Below are 23,040 nucleotides of genomic sequence, written 5' to 3'. Positions count from 1 at the left end.
TTTCGACACTAAAAATAAGCCTTTTTAGTGCATAAAATATCGATCCATCAGGATCGACTTTAAAACACCATTATTAATTTTATTAGTTTCATTAAATCTCTACGTACTTCGTAATGATACAATAAAACTCAATAACATTGAATACAAAAGGGGTTCTTTAACAATGTCAGTTAAAATTTCAACGTAATCGGTTTAGGGTGATTAATGAATAAATCTATAAAGAAACAGATTTATCTATCCACCCTCAAAGGGATTAAGGGTTTCTTTCAACTGTCAAAATGAATTTTTAAGCCTTGATAAAAGAGCTGCAGGGATAAGAAATACGATTAGGGATTTCTAGTCTAGTTTCTGAAATGAAGATATTATACGAAACAGTGTAAATTATAAATGGAGGCTTGATAGACGCAATTATTTTTAGGTCACTTTCAAATCGTAAGCTTACTATATAAAATTTAGAAATATGCGACTGTTCAGAAATAATCATAATAAAATAAATAAAAGTATTTGATTAGCAGACTATACTATCCATACAAAGAAAGACAGAGGAAATAATCATATATTAATAAAGTAAATACATCCGCTATTCCGATGTTCTTTAAGAAACTAAACTCTCAAACAATCATTACCGCCACTTTCAACGCAGTTTTATTGAGCAAATACCATCATTAACATTTCCCTTTATTACACAATAGTTGAGGCATAATAATATCACTGGTGGTATCTTCCCTAGTTAATCGCTAAAGTCACAAACGCCCTGAGGCCCTGTCAGGTTAAACTGAATATTAACTTTCCCGTGAACCGTGATATACTGCGGTCTTAGAACATATAAACTTCCGGAGCCGCCATGAGTACGTACTCAAATGATCAACAAATGATCATCTGCCTGCATTTTTTCCAAACTATGGTCAACTTCTAGATTTAATCGAAAATAGTATCTGCTAGTATTTTGCCATGATCACCATAACTCGAAAAAGTTCGTAGATTTAAGTGTGCAAGGCGAAGTAAATGATAATGATAACTCACTCATATTCACATTATTACGAACGCACGGGACACAATTGACAAACACAATCGTAATCTTGAATCACCCAAATGTGCACACAAGTATGATCGGCAGTGTCATAGTACTCGTGGCGGAGAAGACGGCACGATACTGGCATATCCAGTTAGTTCCTATTCTAAGACTGTGACATGCAAAGATAATTTTGTTAAAGAGACAAAGTTAATTATCAACGTTTATGTGAAGCGAAAATGTTTAGTGGAACATAGCGCAATTTTGTGGGAAGTACGTAATATGTAGAGTATTTTATTACATGTACAATTAGTGTGTTGCTTTAGATTTCGGTGTTTAAGTAAATGAAGATAATAATTTAGCTACGAGATAAATTATTCCTATGTAATTAATATGATAATTTACTTTCCCATGTTACATCAAGCGTACAATATGCCTAAGTACCTACTTCTTAGTAATAAGACATTCAATATTAGTGTCAGTAGTATATTTCTAATTACAATCTTATTCGTTGCAGGTAGACTGAAGTGCCATCACAGCCTATATTTGGTAAGTTAATTACGTTTTGTTTATTACTGGAAAGTAGCAAATAAATAATGAGATTCTAAAAAGTACGCACGACATTTATACCAGACACTATAACACGGATTTGTCAATAATAACATTCACGAATATTTGTAATTTTCATAACCAAACTTAAAAAGCTCATCCAAAAGAAAATCTCCCAAAGTCAAATAAACACGACTGAAAAAAACATTGTCTTTTATTCAGTGCACGTGCAAACCAATCTAAAAGCCGCCAAATGAAACGTTCGAGATACAAAACCAACATTGAGTCCACATAATTAATGGCAGCAAGGTAGGTGTCCCAGTTAGAACTAGCGTGTCTTATTTAATTTGGCACGGGCTACATCGGAAACTATCGACCCTCCGGCGCCGGCGGCCGGCGGAAATCAAACTAATCGATTTTCATTTCGCCGACAGGAAATTAAATCCTTTGAGAGTCGTTCTCGATAACGGATTTCAGCTAAGCACGACACGTGTTCGGCTATTCAAGACTCGGATAACCGTTTTTTGTTTTTTTTTAATATTAACCCTGTTTCTACGACTTCATTATTACACGGCGAACTCGTTTAAGCTCCGGTCGAATTGGTTTTCATAAATTATTCTGTTAATTTTCACGTTAATGGCTGCGGAGAACTACGGTTTTCGTTTTATTAAGTTATGCTAATAAATATTTATTTTCAGTTACATTTAATCGTGAGTGCTTATTGTGGGAATGGCTACTTACGGAGTTTATTATTGTATGTATAAAAATAATTTGTTGTTACATATTATTAATAAAAAGAAATACTCAAGCCTTAATCCAAAAGATTTTTTTTCGATAATACTTAGATAACTCAATCGTAAATAGAATTTGTGGCTCAGAAACAGATTTGTATTGAAATCGAATTTAGTGCGGTTAATTCTTAGAAACTGAGCATGATCTTTAACCTAGCACGTAACTATCGGACGTGGTACCGAGCCGCCTTAAAATAATTCGGTTTCAATTTTATAGGCATTCAATAAGACCTTGAAGTATTTATAAACATAAATAATGTAGGTATCAATAATTGTTTTACTATGTATCTCGATATTAAAACGTTAAAAGAAAAGTTACTTATTGGTACTGTTTTTCTTTAAGTCTGAAAGATTAACTCAAGCTATGTAAATTGCGTATTTTGCTCAACAAAACGTAAATAGTGCGTGAATCTAGCTGATCCAAAAAACTGTAATTTGTCTCGATAGAAAAACTTAACAAGCCACGCTGAGCTGTACAAGTGCCAACTTAGACTAACTTTACATTGACAGCCTAAGTTGCGTGTCTAAGCGAAGGAAGTTTTTTCAACTATATAATGGCTGCACTATTTTTTGCCCCATGAATCAATTTGCAATACCAATGGATAACATGCACATAAAAAGTTCTATAACGTAATCTAATTTATGTTTTCACCCACTACAATATGACCTACAATTTGATTGACAAGTTCCTAAACCGTAAAAAGTATTGAAAATTTAATTTATATTTTGTGACCTTTTTGCATAATATTTTCATCATAGCACAAGCCCGGCTTTTGTGTACTTAAGTGAAATATAAATATCCAATTATAAGACAATGATTTAATTTCTTGTTAGTGTCAAACAATGAAAGAGTAGAAATAATCTTGAAAATAAATTGCAGTGTTATTTTTACTCCGAAAAACCGTGAACAAAAATGTTCGTGTTTTTGAGGTTGGTAAAATATTTAACAGGAAAACAGAGATTCATACAAAAAGTAAGAAACAAAAACCTATCTTAGTCATACGGTACCACAATATAGGTATTCTATTCTACCATACCGTAACACCGCCATAACATACGGACTCACTAGTTTACAAAGCTAATTCGATAAGAAGTCCCTGTATGACATGTACCTATGTAAGAACACTTCGATTTGTCGAGAAAGCAACGCAGCCTCCCTAGGGAAATTAAGAAACAAGATATTGGCACTGACCACGTCTCCGCGTTGTGGCCGTACCTATGTGACTGTTCCCGTTTATTTTCAATTATTGGCCCGAATTATTTGTCATGGGATCTTGAATGTTCTTTATATGGCTCGTCTGCTTTAGAGGTTTTGGTTTACTGTTGTTTGTGAGAAATCTAGGATTTAGGTACCTAGTGAATAAAATATAGTACCTATATTTTTTGTCCCTCGTAGCTAAAAAATCTTCGAACTTTGGATTAAAGCGAAGTACATAAGTAAATGTAAATATTTTTCATTGTGCACCGTAATCTAAAAGTGGTTTAAATAAATAATCTAGAACTACTTAATAATGAATTATTTCTGACATTCAAACTATGAATATTAAAATCCAAAATACAGCGACTTTCTAGAGTATTTTTTACTTAATCTACATTTTGACAGTCAGGCACGTTAATCACAAAAACCAAAATCGTTTTGCTTTTTTTACATTAAAATGAAATATGAATGTTATTTATATTATCAAAAGGCCCAGATATTCCATTTGTACTTATTCTGTAAATCTTGTAAAAGCTGACGTTCTCACCACAAGCCGAGTAAGGCAAAGGCAAAACATTTAATAATTATCAACAAAAATGTTTTCCATTACACTCGAGTTAATGTGTGCGCAAAATATCTCAACAATGCTGTAATATAGTGGTTTTTATTGTAATCACTGACCGTGGTAATGGCCGTGGTTCTATTGTGCTCTAAATCGACTAAACATAATAGTGCTATTAGTCGTATTTTATCTTTTAAGCCGCGTGTGCACTGAAGACAAAATGTACCACAACTTGGCCGCGAAAATGCACACGTTCCTACAAAATGGTGACATGATTGATTTAAAACGACGTAGCGTACCCGGTAGTTATTACCAAAAATTTTGACGAATAAACCTGTCACCGATAAGGCACAAACAAGCAGTTTCAAGTGACTACTCAAATAAGTCATAAATCACTATTAAAAACCTATTTAAACATTAAAAATACAATAATAACCAAAATCAATATTAAACATTTTTATTACGTTCCAAAACGCTATCGCCCAGTAAGCACAACATTCTAAGGAGGTTCGTATTCACTTATCAATTTTATCTGTCACTGCATATTTCACATAGTATGCGCATAATGCGTTGCATATCATTTATAATGCTGTGTTATCGCTTTTACTGCTAGCATACATCATCTAGTGAAATGTGACGGTGTGGTCCAACTTCATTCGTTTATCATTTTTATAGCACCCAACAACCGCACGGAGAACTACATGGCTGTCTAAAAACTTTTCAGTGGTTGCGTTTATTTTTGGAATATTGCTACACGAATATATCTATATACTTTGTTGTTCCAATGAGTCTTTGTTGAAGGCATTCTTGAATTAGATCACGTAATCCGCACCCAACCATCGATAGAGTCAAGGAAATGGATCAATTCCTAGAGGGATTCCCCAATAGATTCATGGATTAGACTAAATAATGAAGGGGTGAACCCTGTCGATGGTTCACGTCTATCTGCAGCCAGAAGACTAAACCGTGCCATCTGTTAATTCTATGTACAAAATTCGGTGGCTGCCCTGAACTAACTGCTCCTACAACTCACTGCGCTCCTGGTACAATGTGTGTTAAAACACGTTTTATGATCGGTAGCCTAACATAAATATTCGAATTGTCGTGGCCAACCACATCCTGCAAAACTTGTAGAAAACATATCTAAAAAATATTAAAATTGCGCCTAACTGTTTTAAACTAGAATTGTAGGAACAATTTATGTGAGTTAAGAAAGTTGGTAATATAGATACCTACCGGCAATATGTAATGTTGCTTTATGGTAAAAATAACCTTAATAGAAGAATCGTTAAATCATCTACCTATTTCTTTGTATATCAATGCTTTATTTACAGATACTCTCTGATACATTAAAATTTTTCAAGTACAGTCAATGGCAGAATTAGGTAGAAAATATTAACACAGGTTTGGAAGGACCAGCAAATAGACTTTTGAACATAGTCTATGAGTAAGAGGAGTCTATGGTTACTAGGGCAGCTCCCGAGTGACTAAAGTCTGGTCATTTCAACTTCGAAACTCGGTCATTCTGGAACTTAACTATTTACTATAAACTGTGGTCAAAAATTTTACTAAGTATATTATTATAATCTGGGGATAAAAGAAAAAAGAAAAACCAAAATTTACATGTGTTCAATAAAATTGGTTTTGAATTTATTTTTTTTGTAGTTACATTCAACAAATTCTCCCAACAATAGGTTTATCCATAAGCATAAATGCAGTCAACAAACAATACTCAATCCACCTGTTGTTTTTGTCCCTGAAATTAATTCTTGAAAATATAATATTATTTTATTAAAACCTTCTCGTTAAAAAGGACGATTGTAATCTGCCAACTGTGTTGATATTAAATTAAGACGATACTCGTATGGCCCAAGCATTTTATTCCCAACTCGGATCAAGGTAAAAATAAAAATTACTTATAAAAGAATTCTTATTCATTCATAATAAATGGTTATGTAAATAAAGGCAGCGATGAAGTACTCGCTGCTGTCAGAATGAAATATGTAAATTGTTTATTTTTTAATTTACAGTAGCTTGAAATTAATGTTATAAATAAATAGTCAACGTCTTCATAAGCAAGGCTTTTGAAATAACGCGTGCCGAGAACCCAACTTCATCAACATTGTAAACTTTTAGGGAAAATTCTAGACTACTTGGTTCGGCTTTAATTTAATTTCTTAAAAGATAATCCGCCCCGACTGGACGTACTTATGTGAATACAAACGGGAAGGAAAGTCGAGCCCAAATTATATAGAATTTGAAAAGAATCGAAACACTGAGTTACAAAATGTTGCATAATCATCACATATTTTATGCTCGATTCATAAATTAATGTTGTTCCCCCAAATCCCGGGCAGTGGCTTTCACATCACGCGCAAGTCAACAAGGGTTGAAAGGAGGAAAATGTATTTTTTTCATCGTGCAGGTATTACGGGCACAGAACAAAAATGATTTATTATGTTTGAACATCCGTGTAAACGTACTTAATATTGCATTAGCGCTAACTTGACAACGTTTTAAATGTTTTCGCCGCTCTTAAGTACATTACAATTGTATTTTATGTTCTTTTTTTGACCTGAAGAAGATTAAAAAGCCGAGTTATAAATTTTAGCTTCTGATGCGAATTTTATTAACATTGTTTTACTGTAAGAAGATAAATATATAGTCACATAAATCATGCGGCCATATTTTTGGGTAAAATATTTCATCGACGCCATATGGCTTCAAAATGAATATAATGTTGTGGGCACGAGTGTCTCCATTTAAAACTTGTGCGCTTAAGGCGAGGTCGCACGAGATGGTCCAGTCCGTTCGAGGGTTCCGTCTCAATACCATACACGAAAATTGCATGTGACAATCCGAATATGGACGACGCATTTTCGCGAGTATTTGGCTGCTATGGACCTAAATACATATATGTTCTGCAGTTGAATTATTTTAGTGATAAAACATTGCATTATCAGTTTTTTTTTTTACATTTACTTCGAACTTAGTGAAGTGTTCTTCGATAAATAAATGCTCTTTTATGAACTGCCAGTCGCATTTTGTCGTTGTTAAGGTACTATGTTTGAGATCGTCCCGTTGTTTAAGACACTAAGTTTAAGTGTCTCGAATCACATAGTTAACTAAAACTTTAATTTAACTAATACACATAGGTAATTAAATATTAAGTGTTTTTGTACAACTATGTTTTAAAACTTTCTCCTGCAAAAGGAACCCTAGAAACAAACGAGGGTCGAGTTACAAAATTTTAATATAGTTCCAAACGACTACGTATTGTTGCATAGAAGTTAAACATTAACTAAAAATACCGTCTTTCCTTTGCCTAAAGGCCTCTTTGCGTCACGTCATTATAATAGTTGGGCTTTTACGGTTCTCTGAAAACTTTTTCGACGGCAAAAATTGGCGCCTCTGTTCGCTTTTATATCTGTAGTGAAATGCTTTTGAGTCTACAATGTGAACATCGAGATTTGTTTTAAAAAAATATGCTTTTACATCACACGCTCTTAGTAAAAGGTGCTGAGAAATAAATTCATAAAGTACTCTAGATAAAGCTTTATTAATACCATTCCAACAAATTCATAAAATATAATAATTTTATAACATCCACCGAAAATGTTTTATTCAAAAACAAAACGTATTTTAAAGTAAACAAACGCAACTTTGGATAACACAGCAATTGATCAATTAATACCGCTATTGTATTGTCTAATTAAATAACCAATATTCATTACCTAACATAGAGCCATCGCACCGCACAATTGACAAAACAATATTGATAATTGCCAAACAAAACAGCATTGTTTCAATATAAGTATACAAATCTATACTATATAATATTATAACGAGGAAAACTTTGTTTGTTTGTTTGGTTGTAATGGATAAACTCAAAAACTACTGGACCGATTTTAAATATTCTTTCACCATTAGAAAGCTATATTATCTGCGAGTATAATAGGCTATATTTTATACCGGTGCGGGCAGTAGCTCCCACGGGATGCGGGTGAAACCGCGGGAAAACGGCTAGTATTAAATAAACTGATGTAGTGTCGAAAATCCTCCAATTATTTATTTCAATATACCGGCAAAAATGTACCAAGTTGCACCTACAAGTGGAGTGTGACGAAGTGAAGAATGCCTTGAAATTCCGCCAATTAATAAGCCGTAGAATGCTGAGAACTGAATTGATTGAAGTTTTTGTCTGAATATGGAACTATGATGGCCACACACGTTGATTTCAAATGGAGTGGTTAGGCGCTAATTAATTTAGCTCCAATTAAAAACGTGTTGATCTTGTGATTGACGATTTTATTTTTATATTGATGACTCAATTTGAATAAATTTTTATATATTTTTTTTATATATATATTTTTTGTTTTTTTTTATTCATGACTAAATTTTGCACAAAATTGACGAATTTGAATAGTACCTTGTCATTTGCCTCTATCGATTCTTCTTCTTTTTTTTTTATTATTATTTTTGTTATGCATAGTTTGGTTTAGTTTAATTTAAGTTATTTTTAATTTGAACGTTGTGCGCACCTGTAATTAACATATTTACGCAGGACTTATTACAATTGTAAACTTATATATGTGAAAGTATTTGTAAATAAGTTGTTGGTGTGCCTAAATAAATAAATAAATAAATAGACTCATATTGTATAAGCTTTTTCTCATCTACACTTACGTTACAAAGAGGAAAGATTTATACTTAAACTGGTGGACTGGTTTAATTATAAAACGAAAAAAGAAATCATTCCTGGACAATTATTCCTTACTAACCTATTCTTTATGAAAGCGTTTCCTTGCGGGTAGGCCTTTGAATTTTCTTCAAACAACATCACCCTTTTTCCTGAAAGGGCTTTAATAAACACGCTCCCTCAATGCTCTAGGCCTTAGTGCAGCCATAAAGCAAACAAAACATCATAGGTACCTTTTAGTGTGTCTCCCAGACGATCCTATTACTATCTTATGGAACTAGGCTTATTTTTTACAATTATCTAAGTATACCTAGTAACCTCTAAAGTTTTACTTTTCTTTCACACATCGCGTAAATGTTTTGTCATTAAAGTCACGCGCCGTTAACTTGCATAATGACGACTTAAACATTCTTCAAACAACACGTAATTTTGCCTAAACAAAAAAAAACATTTAGCATAAATATAAAAACTGGTGTAAGTTACAAAGAAACAAGAACAAATACGTTGTTAGAAACGTTTTTATGTTGGAGCGAAAGTGAAGCGTTCATACGTAATCATGAATGTGACAAATTCGTACGCAAATGTCATTATGTTCTGCTTTAGCGGAATGACGAGAGACAAGCCGACGCTTTCTCCTACACACGTTGACATCCCGAGCTCACAGATTTAGCTTACGTTGTGGAACAACTTTTGAATTTACAGCTTTTATACGCGGTTCTTTCTAAATGGTTAATTTGCAATATTATTGCTAAAGGTTCGTAACTGAAGAAACAAAGGGATATTTGACCTAAGACTGACCTTATAATGTACTTAGCGTGAAGACACGCCCGAGCATGAAGCAACAATCGTGGGATAATATGATGCCAAGATGCAACGTAAGCTAAATATGTCGAACACTAGAACTTTAAAAGTAAAAGTGTCACGAAACTAGTTCCATTAGTCGAATGGGAACACTTAACACATTACACAAGTCATTGCATATAATAGCATAATAAAAAATAATGCTAAGTTAAATAAGTCATAATGCTACCTAGAAAAAAAAATATTGCAAAACTTCGAAACTGTTAAAGACAAATCAAATTATGCTTTTTAATGCTAAGCAATAAAATTAAACACAATAAAGATATTGTAGGCTATAAACAATAAAAAAATACAAAATGATTCATCATCAGCCTATCGCAGTCCACTGCTGGACATAGGCCTCTCCAAGTGCACGCCACTGAGATCGATTTTCGGCTACTCGCATCCAGCTCCTGCCAGCCGTCTTGCGCAAGTCATCACTCCACCGTGCCTGAGGACGTCCTACACTACGCTTGCCGAGGCGTGGTCTCCACTCTAGAACTCGTTTACCCCAACGGTTATCGGTTCTTCGGCTAATATGGCCAGCCCACTGCCACTTCAGCTTGCTGATTCGGTGGGCTATGTCGATGACCTTGGTTCTCTGACGGATTACCTCATTTCTGATGCGATCCCTCAGAGAAATGCCAAGCATAGCCCTTTCCATAGCCCGCTGAGCGACTTTAAACTTGTGGACCAGCCGTACCGTCAGTGTCCACGTTTCGGCTCCGTAAGTCATGACAGGTAGGACGCACTGATTGAAGACTTTCGTCTTTAGGCACTGTGGGATCGACGATGTTAGGACTCGACGTAGCTTCCCAAATGTAGCCCAACCCAACTGAATTCTCCTATTCACCTCGTCCTCAAAGTTGTTTCTACCTAACTGCAATGTCTGCCCGAGGTATACATATTTCCGAACAACTTCGAGAACGGCACCGTGTATCGCAATCGGTTCCGGTAGAACATGTTCATTGAACATGACCTTGGTTTTGTCCAAGTTCATCCGTAGGCCGATGCGTAGAGAAGATTCAGCCAGGTCGTTCAGCATTTGTTGTAGGTCCTGCAGCGTTTCTGCCATGATGACGATATCGTCAGCAAATCGCAAGTGAGAGATGTGTTCGCCATTGATGTTGATGCCACGTCCTTTCCAGTTCAGCGTCTTGAACATATCCTCCATTGCATTAGTGAACAGTTTCGGGGAAATAACATCCCCTTGTCTCACTCCTCGATGCAACGGTATGGGCCTTGTTTGCTGATTTTGTACTTGGACGGACATTGTAGCGGCTTCGTAGAGACATCTCATCACTTGGATGTATCGCCAATCTACTTGACAACGCTGCAGGGACTCCAGAACAGACCAGATTTCAACCGAGTCAAAGGCCTTCTCATAGTCCACAAATGCTAGACACAGGGGCTGATTATACTCTTCGGTCTTCTGTATAATCTGCCGCACTGTGTGGATGTGGTCTATGGTGCCGTATCCGCTCCGAAACCCAGCCTGCTCCGGTGGTTGGAATTCGTCGAGTCTTCGCGCAAGTCGGTTCGTGATCACTCTTGAGAACAGCTTATAGACGTGGCTTAGGAGGGAAATGGGTCGATAGTTCTTCAACTGGGTTTTGTCTCCCTTTTTGAAGAACAGGACGACAACACTCCTACTCCACGCCTCTGGAGTTCTCCCTTCAAACAGGACGGCAAAATGATTCAGAGATCAGAAAATAATTTCCTGTCTGCCAATTATATTACAAAGCAGCTGTAGTTTGCGAATTATAATTATATTCACTTATGTAAAAAACAAGATTAACAAAAACAAGCATGATTATTTATGAATTCGCAAAATTTTCGAAACTAATGCGTGCATTATTTTATGTAATAAACAAGGTACCATATGAGTAGAATAAAACTAAACATGGCGCTCATTTCATAACTGAAAAATTGCTTCACAACACAGGCAAGTACGCGTACGTCCAAAACGAAGTGGTATTTGCAATTTTTGAACATAATCCATGAAAGTTTCCTCAAAAACTCATAATTAATATTCAGAAGACATACTGGGTCAATGTCTTAGACACATGGGTGACGAATCACTAACTTGACCCCTTTTATCGTTGTGATCATGTACCATTTACGCACGACCACTTACTGAAATCCTTGTGCAAAAAAGATGAACCTTACTGATGTGAATTGAGGTCTGCTCAGTGAGATGCATCGCCAAAATTATGTAGAATTTATCTATCTATCTGTATATTTAATTTACGTACGACTGCTTTAAAGAAACAAAAGAACTATGATACCTTTTGTTTATTAAAATTATGCTCGTAATTATAGTTCGGCCATTCAGAGAATGCGTTCCTGACACGTCGCGATTGAACTGACGACGTAACTTTGCAATGGCGTTGCAGTTACGATAAAAATATTTTTGCTGGTTGTTTACCGTTTTAACAATTGAGGAGCATTAAAACAACATTATTATATCAATAATCAATGAATGTTATTACGTCGTCAGTTCAATCGCGACGTGTCAGGAACGCATTCTCTGAATGGCCGAACTATAGCTCGCTAGAAACACAAAAAAACTGCTTGTTTTTGTGTTTCTAGCGAGCTAATTGTTGTTTATTTGTTTATTAAATAAATCTTGTTAGTAATTAATCAACACAGTGATATTACAAAACGATTTTTTTTTTATATCATAGACGTCGACAAGCATTTTTTTTTTATAGAGTAGTAAAACTTGTTACACGAACTAATGATGTAAGTGTTGACAACTCGTACGCACTCTGTGGGAATAGATTAGATGATAAAAATGAATCATTGTTCTGTGAAGCAATTTTGAAATTGCTTAATAGCCGCATTCAGTCATTTTGTTGAAAAATGTTGTCACATACTTAAACTAGGTATAAGTTAAATTGTTACGGCTTGTAAAGAACACAAACCGTTTTCTTTCTCCTTAATGAACAGTTAAAATGAACAGTTTTGGTACACTTCAGATTTATACAGTCAAAATCTCTCCAGGTTTCGATGATATAGGAAGAGAGATATCAAGATGTGATGGATAGGAGATGCAATTCGTATACAATAATTGTGTAGTCAGTAAATTGTGCAACATGTTCTGTGCAAAATGTCAACGAAACTAGTGCATCAGGATCTTGTTACATAACATCCCTAGGAGTCGCTCAAAGAACCTTTCCATAATTTCTAGTATTATGATTTTGGAAGTTGATATAAAAAAAAAACATTTGGTGAACCATGCCCACTGCGTTATAATTCGGACCACGTATTTTTGGTCTGAATGGTATATGTTGTATACTAATGGCGTGAAACCACTGTTTCGACATGTTTGACTCATTCATACTCAAACACTTTGATGGATATAAATCTCATATGAAACGCGAGTAGTGGTTAGCCATTTCACTTTTGACAAAGGAAAGCTTGTTTTACAAGAAGATTATATGCAAGGCGATGCAGATGGTATGAAAGCTGCTGCATATAAGATTTTCAAGTAATCAAGTTTCAAGTAATTATGTTAAGCTCTCGTTAATGACATAAGACTTTCATATACCATCTTCAATGAAATTAAACATCATCAGCCTTTGATTAGACTTTCATGAATTAAATGTTCAAATTGTTTAAAATTGAGAGCAACAGTGTCTTATTTCGTCTGCAATATTTAAAACGGGTCAAGAATCGACACCATAAGTATAGTACATTTCACGGTACAATAGCTAAACAGTTCATAAACACTGAACAGTATTGCTACAACGGATAATTGCATTTCAAATTACGTTTTTATGTTCGAAGCAAATATTCTGGAACTACAAAAAATGGAAAAGTCAGCCTTCACAGCGTCTAATAATGATTCTGATTACACTCTTTCGTCTATTTAATAGTTTGATTACATAGTACGCAGGAAAGGGAAGTGACGGACGCAGTTCCTTTCAAGGTGTCGGATCATACAAATCTTGTTAGTGAAAATGTTTTATTAGGCATTCCTTTGTTTTGTTATTATGTCTATGTACTTTAATGAAGTAGGTTCTTTGTAGAACGACTTGTGAAGGAGTTCATTTCGTGGGGTACTTCCAGTAATTATTTAGCAATCGTTCGTTGCTTTGCTTTAGTCGAAGGTATGGGTGGTTTTAAGGTCACAGACATCTTGGATTTTTTATTTTTTTCTCAGAAATAAACAATTGATTACCGAGCTATTTGTACTGCTAATAGAAGTGAGTTTCAATTTTAAAATGTGACATCTTACAGTAAATACCTCTTAAATATTTTAAAAAAGGCACTGTAAAACTCGTTTTCGTTTCGTTCATAGCAAAAACTGATTCGCCAATATAGCTTACAGCTATTTAACGCTTACACAAATAAAAACATATTTTGCCACAAAAACTGAAAATTAGGTAGGTATTAATACAGTTTTTTGCTTTATTAGTAGACTAATAGTCACGGTTACCTTGACAGAACGAATTAATTCTTATCTGTTAGTAAAACTGGGTCACGTACCCGTTTCATTATACCAGTAGCTCTCAAGGAAGTAAGCAGAAGCTTAAATGCACCAAACTATGTAATATTTTAATTGTATAATTACCTCTATATTATTTCAGTCTGTGTCAAGGCCAACTCTTTTACTATTTAAATTATAAATTATATACTTAATTAACTTCTTGTCTAGCTTAGTGTTAGTTAACTGTCTAGTTTGTCACTAACCGTGTCTTTAACAATCAGTAAACTGAACAAAACAAGCTATGTAATAGTTGAGAAATGTCTAATAAACTACAATATGTAATCTTATAAAGCAAAACGTTATTTAAGTAAACAAGCTACTTATGTGCATACGTATGAAATGTTCATGATGTAACATAGAAATATTTAAATTATGCTGTGTACAAGAAAAGAGCCTTGTAAGCGTGTGTTAGCCATTTACGCACAAAATAGTAGGTTCGCCCATAGTTTGTTGTCTTATCTTCGAATTTCGAACGTTTCGTCAACGGTTTCTTAAGCGCACGCGCCGCACGTATAAATTCACGCTTCCGTGACTACCCCCAATTACGCCTAAAACTAAATAATTGCAAAAGATTAAAAAAACACTCGAAAGTCAATGCCAACCGATAGAAATTTGGAACTACACTCTAGTAATTCTAGACAATCAATATTTCGAAAATAATTAGAGTACTATGTTCATTTTATATGAGCAGTTATCACGTGCTAGTTATTGACACCTAAACATAACAATTACCCATGGTAGAAAACTAGGTTAATGGTGGTCAAACCTAAATGCCTTTCGAAAACCCATTCGTTTTGCAATTTGGATTCGTTCACGTGTATGTACGAATTTCAAAATTTCCATGCAAAATCATAACTGATTGAAATAACAAAGCCACATTGATTCTTTAGAGAAACACAAAAGAGGCTCATCCAAAATGGGCCAACATTCTATAAATACGTACTAATCATCTATCAATTGGCGAATTTATGAAGGCTTCGTAGTCGTTCATAACGACCATTCAATTTCCTTTTCAGCATGAATGTACTCAGGAAAGTGGAGCATTTCCCTCCACCACCCGGCGCCCAATCAAGCCTTCAATATATACGTGCCTATATGTAATCACAATTGACGTGAATATTAAGAGGACTTCATTGTTAATCGGACTTCCGATTTCTTTATGAGAAATCCGAATGATTTCATCCGTGGAGGTATAATGACGTACGGGATTATTATTTCATGGGGAAGGAATATGGAGTAAGATTGATTGATCTGCCTCTTGTGATACGATGCTCGTGCTGTAATGAATTAATGGAAGATGTTTGGCTGGTTAGAAATATTTTTTGACTTTTGTTTTACTACAAATTGAAATCAAAATTCTCTTAAGAAAAGTCGAGGATGGCGTATTTTCTAGCAGACCTCCCGCAATTACAAATGTCAACTGATTTCTAACACAATTTCTAACGCTAAGTCTCAATAAATATCGAATGAAAATCCAAACCGCAACGTACGTAATTCTCTTTCACAAAGAGAGACGATAATTACTTTAAATGTCTCGTAAAGGTAAAAAGGGAACACGAGTATTTCCTGCACAATCTATTTGTCTAACTTTGTAAGGGGTGAGTGGAGTTTAGAGGCTGCTTAACGGAACACAGCTCGTTAAGTCTCAGTTTAATGCGGGGGAGTCCACACTGGCCGGGAAATACGACACATTGTGGAGACAAGAAATAAAAATCATACATATTTTGAATGAAGAACATAGAAGTACTTTGAGAATCGGCTGAAAATGAATTTCAGTATGTAACGTAACAGCGTTTATGTGAATGCCTACATCTGTCAACGTAAATAATTGCTCCAAACCAACTTTGATACTCTGTCTTACGCAATACGTGACAGTTAGCAAGTGTTTATCGACTCGTAAGAACATTCAGCAAACAAGCGTTACGCACCGCTGTCACTTACAATATTCACTTAATTGAAGTTATGCGGAACAGAGTGGCGACTTTGAAATCGTCCCACATCCGATAATTCTTATTATTAAATACCTCGGATAATTGTTTATTTTACCGACAAGTGGAACCACTTTCACTTTGAATGTTCGTTTTGATGTCGTTTATATTTAAATGATGTACAAAGAATGTGTGGTCAATCAATCATCGTAATGATGCCAGAATTATAAATTGAGTACGCATTGTCCAGTGTGAATGTGTCTTGTGAGACATACAAGTATCCTTGGGTCGGCGCGAGATGGCGCTGGAAGCTGATCCCGAGATTGCCCGCCCGGAGGTGGAGATCTCTTTATTAATGCACACCCGTCCCCGACGCCGGCGACCTAACCAACTTTAAGAAAACTATCTCTAGTCTTTAGACGCGTCTCGCATCCTCTCATTTCATCCACGTTAAACAAGTAACAGTTTATTGCTAGACGAGAAATTCTCAGCGAGAAATACCTTTTTCAACCAAACTAGACAATTTTCAAGTTGTCCGCTTGAAGAAAATTACACGGTACGCGATGAAAGCGTCCGTCCGGCGGTGTTAACTCAAATACTGTCATTAACGAAATACAGTTTCCTTTATGAATACATTAGTACAGCTTTCGTGCATTGTGTACTGGACTTGAACGTTTGTGATAACGTGAATTTGAATAACAAACTTGTTATTTTCATCGTAAGCTAAAATTGTGCAGGTAGGTATGTAAATGTGGCTGTTATGTGTACGTGTTGACTGATGTCTTATGATAAATCCGGCATGGACACCTCCGGCGCGAAGAACAATAGGTTCCTTCCTGGAGCGGCGAGAAAGTGACGCGTTGTGTTCCCCTCGCTATATAAATAACATAATCTTCTCGGAGCATCGCCATTTGAAATGCGCATACGCTACTAACGTCACATTAGTGTGAGAGTTACTTTATTGCAACCGACAACACTTATTGATGTTCTTTTTGTGTGATAATGAGGCAGATCGAATTGTTTAAAAATCCGACTATAAACAACGCTGCAAATTGGATTGATATCCATCTTTGATGCACGATAGAACTGTTCAGAAAAGTTTTAACAACAAAGAAAAATATACTTAATCAAGTTCGTAGATGCAAAAACAAAATAAAATCTGAGAAAACAGCGATGATTGTTTACGTCTCTTTTCTGTTTTCTCTCTCGTAATTGCAAACACAATTTCAAGTGTTAATTGCGTTTCCAAGATAAAATAAACAGTGAATAAGCAAAGACAACTCATTTACACGTGGTTGCCGACGGCGCTAAACGAAAATTAGTGCTACGTATAGTATGGTCTGGGGTTCGCTGCTTGCTTAATTTATCAAGTACTTATCGCAATAAAACAACCACATCGAATTCGAACGTGACCTGTTGCGTACATAGAAAAGGGAAAATTAAAAAGTGACAAAAACGTTTCCAGCGCCTTGCTCAACAGATCTGCGTAGTCAAAGACAAGCGAACACTTTACGAAACTAGTCGTGATCGCTTAACCACAACTTTCCGCGTCGAGTAATTTTATTATTTATACGCGCCCACTTACTGGCTGATATTTCAAATGCTTATTACATGCTGGGTTAGTGCATACGTGACGATGTTAAGCCCGATATGGCACCGCACTATGTTCTAGCCGTTTACGCCACAGCCATGACTCAGAAACTTTTTACTAATAAAAGCTTTACAATCTAGCTTTGCGGTGACAACAAAATAATTCACTGTGGCTTAATGAATGTTCATTACAGCAAAAATTAATAACACTGTATAGGATGGCACAAATAAAAGCACCAAGATAGTACCTATTTAAGGTAACGAGGCCATAAAATTTAACTGTTATAGTTAATTCCTGACCATAAAATTCTTGGGCGGGCGGTTTATCAAGTAAAATTGACTTTATAATTTTCCCTATTATCAGTTTTTACTCGCTCAAAGAGGTTACGGCAAAATTCTGCCGGCAAACTTGAGACCTGTCGCTTACTATAAACTTGCCTTTTACCAACGTAGCAGCGAGTTTCGATGGTAGATGGTCGCATGGACAGAGCGCTTTACACTTCGCGTCTGTTACGCAGTGACCGCCAGCAAGCTTTAAGAGAAATGTTAATGTATGCTAGCTTTAGGGATGTTTTCGTTTTTGGGACAGTTTCGTGGTATGTGCATCTGGTATTGAACGAGGCCGTGGGCTCTCGGTCAGCTCGCCGCAAACTGGTTTCGTTCATTATCAAAAGTCAATAACTTTCCGATGCATTCCGAGTCACGGCCAAGTGTCCATTCGATAACGTAATAAGCAAATGCCGAGTTATCAATCATTGTTGTATACGGAAAGCATGATGTTGTCAAATCTCAGATGAATGCGATAAATTGGGAAGGTTTAACTTTCTTTCGTGTTTGTATGAGAGAGACTTTCGCCAAAAGCATGTTTTGTTGATCCTTGACACAATAACGCGGAATTTCTCTTTAAAATTGAAATCGCAAAGGGAAAAGTAAATTTTATTATAAAAGACGGGCTAATCTTTGAGCTAACTGCGCGACTAATTAGTCAAATGTGTTCCCTTTTGGACCGTAATTCATATGTGCAATTAGAAAGATAAAGGCCATTCCGAGAGCTTACCGCATTCGTAAATCTAAGTATCCGAGTGCAATAACTTGTAACAGAACGTACGTTGTGGCTCGCGCGGAATGCTTTACATTATAAAACCGAAACTAAAACGAATAGTTTAACTTTCGTTTGCTGATATTATGTGGTTGAGTTTACACTATTTTGGAATACATTCAATTTAAAACGACCTAAATTTCAACGTAAATTATGGTAGATTATTATTCAAATTAGAGCATACAAATTATATGACCCTTAATTGTAATTTTTTTTTTAGTTTTGCAATTTGACTTTGGTATTTTATATTTGTTTTTTAATGGTCGTTTAGGACGTTAACTATCTCTATTATTCAAGGTTTAACCGCAATTGCAACTAAGTACGAGCGGTACTAAAGTTACAAAGTTTTCACAACGAATGATTTATTTGACACTTTTATGGCGTGTGAGGATAATAAAACTACTGTTATCGCATATTTAATTACGGTTGCCAAAGGTGTTGACCTCTTGATTACGCTTTAAGTAATTAATAGCGTAGGTTAAATAATAGTACTAGAGTCTAGAACAGTAATGCACTTTAATTATACGGTCGACGACAAAACTAACGGTTAAAATTATTACTGATTTTTTATTTCTCATTCATATTACGAATTTACATTTTGGAATGACAATTCAAGTTACCAAATATTCAGTAGACATATTCCGTCTTACCACAAAAACTTTTTAACGTCAGTTTAAGACTTGTCTAAAAAAATGTCAAATTATGACGTTGACATATGGTTCATTTTGGAGCCACATTTTTTTTAGACAAGTGTAAAACAGTGGTTAAAGTTTTTGTAGTAAGGCCAATTTTGTTTTGTTCTAGCGTTTGTCAGTCAGTGTTCTTATTTTCGCTAGTAGTATGTTCATCTATCATGTATCATCATAAATATTTATTTTTTCCTCAATTGTAATTAAACGAAAAGTAAGATATCATAGAAAATATCTTAATCAAAATACAATTAACATGATTTAAATTCCTATTATAAGTAAAAGTATGAAGAACGGAAAATAATGAGCGTGATTTCAATTTAATTACAGAAAGTAACAAGCGGTGGGCAGAATACATTGATTCAATGTATTTATGAGTATGGCGCTTACTGCTTTCTCTTTAAAATAATGCAATTATTTTTATTACTTAACGTGAGTTTTTATTTTAAAATTACAGTTCGTTAAAGTATTTTACAACAAGTATTTACTTACTTCGATTTTACTTACAAAATTTGTTTGCTCGTTATTTTTATAATAAATATAAATCGTTTATGACTTAAATATGTAAAATACGTGATAGTTGATTCGATCAAATTTGGTGTTTCTTGTTATGATTATTAAATATGCTTAATTGTATCATTGTAGACATAAAACCGCGTAATTTATAACAATTTTCATATTGAACTTTCAACCACTTTTATACGACACAAAACATCTCTAAACTTTCCCAATACTTAATTATCTTACATAAAACCACGGTACTCTAAAACCGCACGATCAAATCAACATAAATCTTCCCCGCACATACGGAACCCGCGGTAATCTGATGCAATCAAAGTTTACTAAGTCGAATTGTAAAGTAACACCAGACGGAGGACAAAACAGTTTCCTGATTAATCCAGTAAACAAACGTATTTACACACAGTGCACTTGGAAGCGGATCACTAAGGGTTTCTGCACAGTGGGCAGAAATTCGGATGTAATATATTTAATTTTATTTTTTAGAATATAACTATTTCATTTTTTTATATACGTTTAAAAATACACGCGCAGAAAACAGGTGTCCATAATAATTTTATTATTTTTAACACAAAATGTCAAATCTGCATAAAATGTTAAAGAAAAACATTAAATACGAATATTTTATTATAGAGATAGAAATATTTCATTCATTCTACTCACTATCGAAATGAAATTGGGTTCTATTTTCGTGAATGAAAATTCGAATTTAAAATAGTTTATCCCACCAAAAACATTAAATGTAAAAAAAGCCAATCCTCTACGCAATTCCTCCACCGTAAAAAGTTTTGAGATCGCATAGAAGCCAAGTCCTGTTCAACTTTATTTCTAATAATAAATCAATATTTTGTGACTATATCAGTAGTTTTGTTCACATTACAATAATATTGTCTTGGCCATGAGCACTTTATTTATTTTTTATGAATTTATTTTTTGTAGGTATCTTTCTTCTCTAAGTATATAACAAATTAAATTAACTTACATGCAACTAACTAAATATATAACAAACTAAATATGTACACCTCTAAAGTAGCACGTAAACAACATTTTTTTTTAATAAAGTAAAAAATTTCGAAATTGGCGAATTTTTGAATCGAATGTCTTTAAGAATAAAAGAGATTTATTTCAGAGGTAGATGGCGCAATCACATGAAATTATTAGTTTTTTTTTAAGAACTACTTATACTAAGCTATGTAACGAAACCATAGCGCGATTTAGACCAGGACAACGCCATCTATCAAGCGAGCATGGAGTATTTATCGCACTGCATTAATATGAAAGATTTTATCATTATTCATTTCATTTTAAACTAGCTTTTTTATTCATATGTATGTATATTTAATACATAATAACAATATACCACACTACGGAACAATAAAACAAATAGTAACATTTTGTACATAAATAAATAACAAAGTTATCAATGCAGTCAAAACTCATACACAATGTTCTTGAAAAACCGCAAATATAAATTTGTTTCCTATTTTTTTATTAAGTTTTAAGGTTTTTATAATTTTCCCTTTATATGTAGCTAATAACCTATCTTGGTGCCAAATTTGAAGGTTCTAAGTTTGCTAGAAGTACCTTAGACTTTTGATGATCGGTCAGTGAGTCAGTGACAAAATGGTGTAACTTTGATCGCTCATAACTCGTAAACTATTTATTCAAATGTCTTGTGATTTTGAGACTGAGCTTGTTCTAATACTTACTCTTGGTCATCGAAAACCTAAACTCCTAGCTTTGTTCACATGGAAGATACAGGGGGCTGAAATAGCCGCGAAACGCTCCGAGAAAAGATGGTACGGCCGTGCCCGCTTTGCTCGAGTCTTGGCTGGGGCACTGCCGTGCCCTCAGATTGTTTAAGATCACAACTCAATAAATTCATTACTATTAAAGGAATAATTGAATTTACGACTTAGTTTATCAAATTATAATCACCAAAAGGATTTTCTAAGCCTGAAATTCGCCTGCTTATTTAGTTTGGTACTTAATACTAGCCCTGCGTGTCTTCATCGATATAACACGGTTGTAAGGACATTGCAACAAATAATTTCCAATCTGATAGCACTATTCGTGGCCCTAGTATTTTCCGTTCCCCTTTCACAGCTATTCTTACGAAGCTTGCTTACTGGCGCGAAGCTAATTGCGGCTAATCACACGAACTAAAATAGCAACAAATACTAAGTACCTACTGAAAGCCAGACAGGATCGATAACTTTATAATTGTTGCGGTAAGAAGCTAACTTGGTTGGGGAATTAGGTGGAATAAATAGTAAAATAGGGTTTGAGAAAAGGAAATTAGCATCGTGAATTTTATTACTTAAATCATAGAAGAATAAGAAACTATAAATAAATAAATGTAAAATTGGTGTACCTAATAAAGTATATCTATCTATCTATCTATAACGACATCGAAAGGTATGTCTTAATAATCTTTGTAAGTGAAGTTTTTTTAATTCATCATCTGGCTAACATTATTATCCATTGGTAGAAAATTGATTTACTTACAGCCAGCTTCTGAGTACTATCATAATTATTGACCAATGACAAAGGTCTCCCCAAGTTTCGCCTTTTAACTCTATCTTCAGCAACCTGCATCCGCATGCTTGAAGTTATTCCACAGTATTCTAGAAGCCATGGATATTTTTCCTATCCCATGACGAACTAAACCGAAAAATACTCAAAAATCGGCATTGTCTTTTATATTTGTTAACAAAATAATGCCTACGTGAACTCGGCTTTACCCCGATGAGTTTGAGCGCCGTGAGATGCGTTGCTTGCAGTCAAAGCTAGGTATCACCGCTAGTACACAGCGAGCGCACAACAAATACTTTAATTCGCTCCTCTACATCTGAACTATAAACTCTTTACTAGATGTGTTTATAGTTCTGAGAATTTTCTTTTTTTCTTTTTGGGAAAATATGTTTTGTTTAGCAAAATATGGTTATATATTTGATGTCTTTTACTATGTGGTACACACGGCAAAATTATTAGCTGGGCAGGCAAGTGGCTCCACCCGGCGCGGCGCGGTGATATTGAGAAAAACATACATGTTAGTGTGCGTAAAGC

The 23,040-nt window shown here is 34.8% G+C and overlaps 1 protein-coding gene across 5 annotated transcripts in view; it reads left to right on the top strand.

The window, feature by feature from the left end:
- The window catches only part of LOC124632428, a 124,067-nt gene that overhangs the window by 41,243 nt on the left and 59,784 nt on the right, over window positions 1-23,040 (top strand). For all 5 annotated transcript variants that reach the window (XM_047167267.1, XM_047167269.1, XM_047167271.1 and 2 more), the window contains one exon: window positions 1,530-1,561. The gene's annotated coding sequence lies outside the window, so the exon portion shown is untranslated. The remainder of the gene's footprint in view (window positions 1-1,529; window positions 1,562-23,040) is intronic.

Source organism: Helicoverpa zea, chromosome 8, assembly GCF_022581195.2.
Source record: "Helicoverpa zea isolate HzStark_Cry1AcR chromosome 8, ilHelZeax1.1, whole genome shotgun sequence".
In the NCBI taxonomy this organism is placed as follows: domain Eukaryota; kingdom Metazoa; phylum Arthropoda; class Insecta; order Lepidoptera; family Noctuidae; genus Helicoverpa; species Helicoverpa zea.
Note: the sequence above shows the minus strand (reverse complement) of the source record. Positions and strands in the feature narration are given on the sequence as shown.